General features: G+C 34.7%; 1 long non-coding RNA gene across 1 annotated transcript in view; it reads left to right on the top strand.

Moving 5' to 3' along the window:
- The first annotated feature begins 7,031 nt into the window (after positions 1-7,031).
- The window catches only part of LOC141480860 (uncharacterized), a 75,164-nt gene continuing 70,079 nt past the window's right edge, over positions 7,032-12,116 (top strand). The window contains exon 1 of the long non-coding RNA XR_012464599.1: positions 7,032-8,927. This is a non-coding gene — a long non-coding RNA (uncharacterized lncRNA). The remainder of the gene's footprint in view (positions 8,928-12,116) is intronic.

Raw genomic sequence — 12,116 nt, 5'->3', positions numbered from 1 at the left:
AGTGACTTGTCGCTCTTGCCCAGAACTATATATTGACCAAACAGGGAGAACATTTTCCCAGAGAATCAAAGAGAATATAAGTAGTTTTGTAAATAGAAAGACCAATTCCAGAATTAGCAGAAGGACACGAGTTTAATCATGAATACGATGTGTTACATTTAGAAGAGAAAAGTTTTAAAATCAATCTTCTAGAATGTTCAGAAATCAATAAATTCACTGAATGATCAATTAGAATTGATAACTTCATTTCTAACAGGTTCATTTCCCTCGTTCTTGAAAACATCGATCGTAATCCTTCTTTACAAAGGTGGTGATCAAGAGAATCCTCCGAACTATCGCCCAATTTCTCTTATTCCGTCGTTAGCAAAAATTATTGAAAAACTGGTGAAAATACGTTCAACAGAACATTTGAACTTCGATAATATAATAAGCTTCAAACAATTTGGATTCCAGTCAAACAAAAATACTCATGATGCCATATTTTCATTTTTATATGAAGATAGTAACATTAATAGACGGAAAATTACAGCAGCAGTCTTTTGTGATTTCTCTAAAGCATTCGACTGTGTTAATCACGAAATTCTGCTCAGGATTCAAACTTCATTTCATTATTGAAATAACACTTTATTGTGGGATTCAACAATTTACAAAACTCTTAGTATTGATCACGTCTGAAGAAGCTACTGCATGGTGAAACCTATGTCATAGTATTGTTATTATAATTGTTTCTTCAATTGTGAATATTTTCCATTCATTAAATTATTATTATAACTCCGCAGTATTCATCATATAGTTATGGAAACACAACAAAAATTATGGTTCACTTATTGATGAAATTGAATCGTTAATGTATTGAAAGTCACGACCCCATGTTTATAATTATGGCAATTGGGTGATTGAAGTTATCTTACAAAGAATATCCATGTCCGGGTATCTTTATTACTGTAATTATTGACATACATTGCCTGATATAACTACTTTTTGTTTATCAAGTCAGTCTATTTACTAATCAGTGATAATTTCGTCTCCGTTATGGCTTTCTACACTATATCCATCCAATATAGATATAGATTTAGATATAGATTTAGAATAAATAAATAAAAATAAACAAGAAAAAAGATAGATGCATGATCAAAGCATGATCTACAGGCACATTAGCATCTATTGGGTGAAACAAACACGCCTCCTTACGCTGGCCAATCAGATTCAAATGCAATCGGCTTGCGAAATTCTTGTTACAGTGTCGAAGTGGTCAGTTACGTTTTAACGCCTGTGTTGTGAACATTTACGGTATTTTGAAGTATAAAATTTTTAAAACGTCTGCTGATACGGCTGAAGAACCTGCTGATTTGTGTCCTTACACTTCACCTAAAAAATTTTCCTGCACCCAACTACATATTATTAAAAAAAATCAGTCGTTCCTTACTGCGACTCTCTACAAGCAGCCTTGTCTGGGAGATCTCGTGAACTATGGATAAAATGTTTTGGCGAACTCTGTTGCTTAGATGGACACAGTTTAGGTTTTTCCAGTGAATGCGTAGACATATTGATTTTGGATTCCATCTGAATATGACTTTTGGTTGTAGTCTGCTTTTGCTAACTCCATAATCTTTCGTGAAATTCTCCTTGGAACATTTTCCTCTTTGCCTACTTTCTTTTTCAACACGTTTTTTTGTGTTCTATAATTTATAACATGAAGATACCAGCACTCGTAAATGAAAGCGAGTGAGAAGACTGGTCATGAGGGGATGTCCACAGGGAGGATTCTTATCACCCCTTCTTTAGAATATAGTTCTGGATACCCTAAATAATCACCTAAACAATAATGGATTCTACATAATTAGCAGATGACATAAATATCTTGCAAACTGGCAAATTTGTGAACACACAGGACGGGCTCAAATTAATAAGAACATGGTGTAAGGAACACTCACTGTCGATCTGCGGTTTTGTGTTGTAGTCTGCTTTTGCTAACTTCCTTTTTGAATACGTTTTTTTGTGTTCTGTAATTGGTAACATTTTATTACATCAATTCGATACAAATAGCTCTCAAACGAATCGTTCACAAAAACCATTCACAAAAAATATACGTCAACAATTAATCCACCAACACGTGCCCGAAATGAAGAAAAAACTCTCGCCTCAATGGAAGCTGTCATCGACGACGATAAGTGGTTTATTTTAGATATCAGCTCTAAACCGATTATTTGCGGGGTTTTTTAAGTAAAGTATGCTCTTTTCTCGGCGGCGTCTGCTTGTAATTCAAATCGAATGGAAATTTTAGTTCCTGCCGTGAAATTGGATTAGAGACTAAGTGGAGTCTTTTTACGAGGACGATATGAACATGATGCGGGGTTAGAGGTGATAATTGATATCAAGTGTTGAAGTACGGCGTAGCTTTTTGGTATTTTTGAATTTGGAACCTTCCAGAATGAATCTGAGAAATAATGAATCTAGATCAGAAGAAATTATGCCTCGAGAATATTGAAGGACATATTGAAAAGTTCACGTAGGAAATTTAGCATGATACATACATTTCTGAAAGGTCTAATCTAAGGCAACTATACTGAGTGATAAAATAAAATTTCATCAAACATTTTTTCAGCCCAACCGTGATTTATAATTGTTGCCCTTGGCCTCTAAACTTCTAGTTCGAACATTTGTAGCTTCCTTTTGACAGAAGCCAAGTTTGACGACAGGTCTTATGAATTGCTCTGAAGAATTTCCCGGATGGTGCAACTTGAGTAACTTTAGTAATATTACTGTAAACACAAGATCTATCAACCGAAACCACAAATGTGCGGCTGCACATTTGTGTGCCTATCCCTGCACTTGGCTGCACCATACTGGCTATGAGCCAGAAGCCCAAAACACGTGTCTATGGTTTGCTCCTTTTTTGAGTGCTATGTCCGATAAACTCAATTCCCCAATTTTTCATTAAGACACTCAATATCCTTCATATCTGTATGATTCCTGGACTCTAATGTCGCAAAAGTAGCTGTAGCTGCTGCTTCCGTGGCATTTTTAGTAAAATATTCTTGTTGACCCAAGACCTATTAACCGCATCCCTGCACTTGGCTGCACCATACTGATGATGAACTAAAAGTCCGAAACACTTATCGATGGTTTGCCCTTTTTTGAGTGTAATGTCGAAATTATCTCTTGAAATTCAAAATATCTAACTCTTCCAACAGATACTGATGTGTTGGAAAACTGAGAGAGAAGAATTTTTCCAATTTTCACTCGACATATAAATATTTTTTGCCTTTGCCGAAATATTGGCAGGAACTGGTCCATGAATGAACACACAGTATGTTGAATGCAAACTCGAAGAAACTTCACCAAAATTTTTAAAAGCAGCAGATGTCGAAAACATTTCTTCGGTCTATGGAGACTGCAAAAAAGGCATTTTACGCAATCTAATCAGCCATTTTTCAAAACATAATACATCTGGTACTGGAAATGTAGAATTTTTTAACGTGTCGCATCGGGAAGGTGACTAGATAGGGTGGTTTGGGGGTGCTCGATTTTATGTGCCTTTGAGGGTGATAATGGACTAAAAGAAGATTTATGTTGCAGCTGATAGTATCTTTTTTGAATCTTTGTAGTCGAACTGTCTGTGTGTTGAAGAAAAACAAAACATTCCCAATGTTAGAACGAAGACATCGGCTTCTTTCCTATTTTCACTTCTGAAGATGATATATTTCCAATTTTGGAAATTCTGAGAACTTGAAAAAAGTAGGGGTATATTTTTATGAAAGAACTGAAAGAACAACATGTGTCAAAATTGTCATGCAGCCTACATAGGACAGTCTAATATTATCTAGAAGAGCATATTACAGAACACAGAAGAATGGCCAACCATCTTTTGAAGAAAAATTTAACTTCACGAGCAAAGCACAGACATATACACCTATATACTATAATTTAAGTCTGAAAATATAGATTTTGCAGCCCAATAATCTCAAGTCAAGAAAATAATACTAATGTGAATGCATATTTCGCAAATATTCACCATTGTTCAGCTTTCTGAGTGAGGAATTCATCTTTAACGAATATTGAAAGTACCAGAAATAACAAATTGGTATTTGGAATATAATATTATCGTAATACATATATTATTTAATGTGAAAACTAATTATTTCGATGTAACTGTTTTTATTCTGAAATTTTTCAGATAATACCTAATATTGCTTCCTTTCAAAACCCATAATGATTTAATTTAATCTTGGAAATGCTTGACATTATGATGTGGAGAAAAACTCGAAAACAGTAAAGTTTTGAGATTCTGAATTACCTAAAAGGAGATTGAAGTAATAGATATTTCGGACGTATGAGAGAGAAGAACACAAATTTAAAGTTTTTTTTTTCGAAAAAGACATGTATATTACGTATACAATCAAGAAGACCATGAAAAAGTTTTAGCAAAAACAAGTATTCACATGCTTCTCTTCGAGAGATTTCTTCCAGATGACAATCCATTCAAAGTTGCAAATTTTCGTTTTGTTTTACCACAAATAAAATCAGTTCCACACTTTAAGATGACAATATAATATAATCTCATTCATAAAATTATGTGTGTCGATTAAAAAGAACAGTAACTGCTATGACAGTTCAGGCAGATCTGTTCTGGTATTGCGTACCGTTCATATTTTGGGGGTCGCATGTTAAAAGGTTAGACCTCTTCAATCCTCAGCTCGCACAAGATTCAGCTTTTGAGGGTTGTCGTTTGTAGGAAAGCGATAGCTGGTTAATGAAAAAACAGATTTCAAACAGATTTTTGTTTAACAGATTTCCAATTTATTTAAACTGTATAGTATGGAAAATATTCTTGGATAGTACTTCTGCCATCTCCATTTATGATATTCCCACGAAAAAATTGCCACTCAAAATGGCGATGAATAGTTGAATAATATCGATTTCTGTTTCACACAATGAATCGCTTGATTATAGTCGATAATAAGGACAACAATGGCTGACTACCCCGATATTATTATTTCGCCAAAATTTACTAGTTTAATTCAAACAGTTTTGTTCAGTTACAAATATTGAACATCAATGAACATTGTACTGAACATTTTTCAAGTTCGCCCTGATGAAACATGAGATATACTTGATAATAAAACGAAGAATTTATGTTGAAGAAATGGAATTGAAGAGAAATGCGTGTCTGTCCATTAAAATGAATGATGCTCATTCGAAATTTTCCTTTTAAATATGTCTTCCAGAAGTTTTTGCTCAGAGGGATATCAAAAAGAAAGGAAACTGGGTACATTCGAAATTTTACATGCATACTTCTCAAAACAATATCATAAATTGTGCCAGTTATTCTTGTAATTGCTCGTTTCGCTAATGGGAAAGATAATCGTATTCATTAGTATTTGAAAAAAATCCATGCAGTGAAATCATCTTTATCATCGACAATAATTCAACCCAATTCATTTTGTAATCAGCCTCGAAAATTGAAGATAAGGTTGATCGAAAAAGACCACCAGAGTTGACTGCTAAAAGAAATATTGAAGTAAATAGACCAATAAATAATCTACGTGATTTATAAATTACCCAATTAAATGTTTATGAATAGTGATAAGTCGACCAAACAAGAAAACAACAATAATACGAGTTATGGCTTTAGAGATAACGGCTATTCAAAAATTGGGAAAATAAATGTTTGTGTGCTGTTTTTTGGTTTTGTGGAGCACTAGTTATTGAATTTGAAAACTTGTCTCAGGAGTTATCGAAAAATTGACACACGAAATGAAGAAAGGTTGCGATTGCGTTGGGTTTTAGAAGAGACCGTGGCAAGTTGTAACAAAATATGTTTCTTTCATCATGAATATTTACCTAGCTGATTCCTTTCGAACCTAATATTCGAAATTGTGCCGGCATATTTGAAATAGTTGAAGAAAATAGAAGATTTTGGTAGGTAGTGAAGAAAAAGTTTGCTTCACTTTCAATCATTGTCGGAATCAAAGTTGTGGAGAAAATAGAGAATTTTCCACTGTACGGATTGCTGGTTGGACCAAAATCTGCACACGTGGCATTTGATTAATTTTTTTGCCCAATCTACTTCATTTCTATGATCCTGTACATACCAAACAAAATATTCTACATCAACAGAACCACGTTTTTCAAACGCAATCTACCTTTTTATACATTCTTTCTTGGGGTTTCAAAGCCAGAACCTGGAGATTTTGAAGCCAGCGGCAGCCACAACTTTCACATTTCTTCTAAAAATATTCCAGATTCACTACGAAATTCAAAACAACCTTCTCATATAATTTCAAGCCTTTATATAAATGGATATTTCTCACACTTTCAAAGATTTCATGAAACTTCAACCAATGCAAAATATATGAATATATAAGTGGCTTTGATTTAATTGAAAATTTATTTCTATTTTTCTTGAAACCGATAATTTTATAATCGACACTGAGGTGCCTGCATGTCAGAAAATATCTAGCAATTTCTCTTGAATTTCCCAAGGATGTGATGAAAATATGATAGATTTTCTAAACTGACTGTTTCTAACGTGATACCTGAAAGATATCTGAAGGTTTTGTTTTAAGTCTATGGTACAAGCAGATTTTTTTATTCCATGTTATGCATTGCAGAATTGATCAATATTGCTGTGAGCAAGATATAACTTATCTTGCTTTTATCAATATTAAACAAAATTTTTAGACCGTTAACAATCAGTTCACTTATAAGAATCAAAGTCAAAGTCTGTATTTGTATTCTGCATCTGGATTGGAAATTGAGCAGAAATAAATCTCACATCTTAATTTTATTAAGCTTATAGACAAGAATCATTCATTGCTATCTATCCATTTTCAAAAAATATCAACATTTATCTTCTTGTGGAATCTCTGTTTTCTTACCAATTACGAGAAAAGTACAATTAATAACGTTATCGGGTCAAACTGTTCACCCAGGCATATCATCTATATTGCTCCTATCCCGGATGCTATAAACATGATGATACAAACCTCATAAATCAGCTGATAGCACTGATAATTAGTCATAATAGTTCCAAAACGATTAAAACATGAACATCATGTTGGTTTATAATGAATTCGATATCAGCGTTAGCCTGATTTGAAAAACTTCTACAAATCTCAGTTCACCGTAACACCCTATCATGGTACTCGGCTGTGTTTCTGGGACTATCTTTCTTGACCTTTTCCTATCACATTTAACGTGAGCATCACGACCATTAAGAACATCGTATATTATGTTAACATATTGGAAAGGTTGTTAATAAATCTGGCTTATCACGAATAGACAAGTACATACTGGGATTTATGTGACGAGTTATTTCTATGATTGAGTATTTGAGATAGTTTTATCTTTTGTCACAGATACGGGATTCATTTTCTTCTTTTTAGGCCCAAATGCAACATATATGTTCCTGAAGTGAGAACTTCCAATAAAAATATTTCAATCCTAACTATAATGAATAAATCCAATGTATTATAAAACACCACTGTCTGTCTGTCTATCTCAAAAATTACTGAACTGTAATGTAGACCACAATCTCTATAAACTTGTATGAATTGCATTTAGATAACAATGCATTGCAGTAATATATACAGTTACTTTTTCCAATTTGTATAAATTGACTTTGAATTACAATGCATAGCAGAAATATACACAGTTACTTCTACCAATTTGTATGAATTGCATTCAAATTACAATGCACTGCAGTAATATATACAGTTACGTCTACCAGTTTGTGAGAATTTCATTTCAATTACAATGCATTTCAGTAATATACACAGTTACTTCTACCAATTTGTATGAATGGCATTTGAATTACAATGCATTGCAGAAATATATACAGTTGCCTCTACCAATTTTTATGAATTATTTTTATATAACAATGCATTGTAGTAATATACATAGTTACTTCTACCAATTTGTATGAATAAACGCCTTAGAGTAAGCCAATGCTGGAATATTCTGCCAGAAGTCAATAAATTTTCTTGCCATCCAGGTGTTAAATCTTTGTTTGGCAAAGCCTAAACAGATGCCAATGATAGGTTCTGGTCCGATGAAGTTGCTTGCAGCACCCTCTTTTGCAAGCGAGTCAGCATTGTCTTCCAGTCAGCATCCAGCAGGAATCCAGAGCAGACACAATCTGTTAAGTCTTTCTATTGAGGAGAGTCGTTTTTGACAATTTGCTACCAACTCAGACGTTGCTCGATAGGAACCAAGAGCCTCCAACGCCGCTTGAGTGTCCGAGAATATTTTTATTGACTTGTGTGTGAGGTTGGATTCTTCCTTTCTCTCCGCACACAATTCAATAGCGTATATTTCCGCTTGAAATACATTCGTATTGGTTCCTAGGCAGGTTGACATCTCTGTCCTGGATCTGAGACTGAAAACACCTGCACCAGAACCCGAAGGTATTTTCGACCCATCTGTGAACCAATGACTATCTGCTCTTAATATTTCCTTCTCCCGGAGAATCTAGTCCTCTCTATTCGGAAACAGTAGTTTATCAGGCAGACTCACCCATAGTAGAATCCAGTTTCGCTTCCATATTGGTTGGGCTGAGGCCTTTTAAATAAAAGTATTACCACATTTTCACAAAATCATCGAAAACGTTCACTATTGATGGCTGCCAAACGATTAAGACACCGCAGCGTCTTCAAACTTGAAATATATGTTTCATAGATTATGTCATTTCTAATACAGTGATATTTTTCAGACAACTACCGCCATCTCTCGGTCAGACAAAGTACTTCTGGAACCACACTCGTATTTGTTACCACACACACCATCACGAAAATCACGAATTTTATGGCTGTCGAATATGCAGAATGATGAAGTGAATATCAAAACGACCGGAACCAACCCTCCACCCTCATTCGAAATTTCCCGAGACGATATATGGCATGGCGAAATATTTGTCGATACACAAAGTAAGTCAATCGTTTTATTTTATATTGTAGTCAATTTCCGATGACAAATAGCGATGGGTAAGGAACCGAGAAAGGGCTAAGAAAATGTATTTCCCCAGAGCGATCGTGTTTGGACGCGGCGTTCATTTGTTTGCCGTCAAACGACCGTGATATTTCAGTGAATATTCGACAGCTTTACACCTCGATGCTTATAACCGTAGCAGATTTCCATATTTGCGAAGTTTACGACCGTTGGAAATATTTTGCTCGCATAAACAAAGCTGTGTTGGAACCATGGAAACGGTAATGTTCCTTTGGGTGGAAATGATTTATTTGTATCGTGATCGAATTTTTATTTTGAAAAATATGAAATTTTTTATGTTCTACCTATTTCTAACACTGTCTCCCTATAGAATAGCTTCCTCAGGCGAGTTTATACACACTATTTCGATATACAGTAGCTTCCTCAGGCGTGTTCATACACACTATTTTGATATACAATAACTTTCTCAGGCGTACTTATATACACCGTTTCACTATACAGTAGTACCTCACACAATGTGTTGGAACCATGGAAACGGTAATGTTTCTTTGGGTGGAAATGATTTATTTGTATCGTGATCGAATTTTCATTTTGAAAAATATGAATTTTTTTATGTTCTACGTATTTCTAACACTATCTCCCTATAGAATAGCTTCCTCAGGCGAGTTCATACACACTATTTCGATATACAATAGCTTCCTCAGGCGTGTATATACACACTATTTTGATATACAATAACTTTCTCAGGCGTACTTATATACACCGTTTCACTATACAGTAGTACCTCACACAATGTGTTGGAACCATGGAAACGGTAATGTTCCTTTGGGTGGAAATGATTTATTTGTACCGTGATCAAATTTTTATTTTGAAAAATATGAATTTTTTATGTTCTACGTATTTCTAACACTGTCTCCCTATAGAATAGCTTCCTCAGGCGAGTTCATACACACTATTTCGATATACAATAGTTTCCTCAGGCGTGTTTATACACACTATTTTGATATACAATAACTTTCTCAGGCGTACTTATATACACCGTTTCACTATACAGTAGTACCTCACACAATGTATTGGAACCATGGAAACGGTAATGTTTCTTCGGGTGGAAATGATTTATTTGTATCGTGATCGAATTTTCATTTTGAAAAATATGAAATTTTTTATGTTCTACGTATTTCTAACACTGTCTCCCTATAGAATAGCTTCCTCAGGCGAGTTTATACACACTATTTCGATATACAGTAGCTTCCTCAGGCGTGTACCTCACATACTGTGTTGGAATCATGGAAACGGTAATGTTCCTTTGGGTGGAAATTATTTATTTGTATCGTAATCGAATTTTTATTTTGGAAAATATGAAATTTTTTATATTCTACGCATTTCTAACACTGTCTCCCTATATAATAGTTTCCTCAGGCGAGTTTATACACACTATTTCGATATACAATCGCTTTCTCAGGCGTGTTTATGCACACCATTTCGATATACAATAGCTTCTCCAAGCGTGTTCATACAGATAGACTATAAACACTTTCACTATATAATAGCTTCCTCAGGTATGTTAAAATACACCCACACAATAGCTTCCTCAGGCGTGTTTTCACAGATAGAACACTGTTTACTTCATAAAAGCTTCTTCAGGTATGTATAGCTTCTTCAGATGTTTTTATATACACTGTTTCCCCACACAATGGCTTCCTCAGGAGTGTTTTACAGATAGAATATAAACAATGTTTCACTTTATGAAAGCTTCTTCAGGTATGTATAGCTTCTTCAGATATGTTTATACACACTGTTTCACTATACAATATCTTCCATAAACATGATTATACACAATGTTCAGCTATACATAGCTCCCTCAGGGTGAAAATCGTTTTATATTGTGATATTGTGAGGTATCATGAAACTTGTTACAATATATAAAATGTTCATTGTAAATGGTAACCATAACATTGTTAGGTTAATATATTATGTATTGAACCTTTCCACAGTCTCTGTTATTATTTTTATGCCCTAGGCATGAAAAACTGTCAGAACTCCACAAATCTATTTTCAAAAAATTGAGTTTGTAACTCTATGATCCACTTTTGCCGCCTATCAAGCATACCAAACTAATTACAGTTCCATAAATTCCATGAAAACTCAAAACATCGTTTTCCAAACTTCGGTATAAACTTAAAATACTTCGAGATATGTTTTACAAACTTATTTCCGAGAAAATGTAAACAAGCTCGCGCATTAAACTCTTAAAACAAGATCAAAATACAGTGTTTATACTTTATTTCGAGTGCATTTTGTCATATTTACAAATAATAGGGCTTCACCGTGGTTACAATTTGAAATATAAGGCAATTACAGGATAACAACACATTAGCATTGGGAATTTCTGGATCGAAATCAAAACAAACTAATCATCACATTTTGAGCGGAACGATGAAATCATCATATGGATTCGGAAAATGAGTTGCGGTTTGAAGTTCATGATTTTGATGGATGGAAAGTTAAAATGTTACTGTTTACACATATTTTCAAAATGTCAGATATATTGCTACTAAGCACCAACAGTTTCAAGATCATACCACGATAAATGAAGAAAATGTTCAATTCCAAGAAGATACTCCGGGGATCCATCCAATAGCTGTATCTCTACCTTTCGACTACTACGCACATAACTTGTTCTCCCCGACTATGTACCACCAACATCCGCCTATGATGTTACTGCCAATCCTATCCTATCCTTGTCCTCAAGCGAGCTTTATCTATCACAATGCTCTGTCTGCGATTTGTTCTCCCAATCCTCATGTTTCTGCGCTACAAAATTCTGCAGGTCATAGTTCTCCTCATAGCAGAAGAAACAAGTATCAGCAGATATTACAAGAACCGGAGATGGGCAATATGTGGAAGACCCCAATATGAATGGTCAAGCTTTGACGTAAAAGAAGGAGGGAACTGAGTCCCCCGGCTGAACATGTGTACCACCAACATCCGTCTATGATGGTTCTGCTAATCCTATCCTATCCTATCCTCATCCTCGAACGAGCTTTATCTATCACAATGCTCTGTCTCCGATTTGTCCTCCTAATCCTCATGTTTTTGCGCTACAGAATCCCGCCGTTCATAGTTCTCCTCACAGCAGAAGAAACAAGTATCAGCAGATATTACAA

Source organism: Leptinotarsa decemlineata, unplaced genomic scaffold, assembly GCF_025532065.1.
Source record: "Leptinotarsa decemlineata unplaced genomic scaffold, Ldec_3_MD MMD2_P_RNA_scaffold_12, whole genome shotgun sequence".
NCBI lineage: Eukaryota > Metazoa > Arthropoda > Insecta > Coleoptera > Chrysomelidae > Leptinotarsa > Leptinotarsa decemlineata.
Note: the sequence above shows the minus strand (reverse complement) of the source record. Positions and strands in the feature narration are given on the sequence as shown.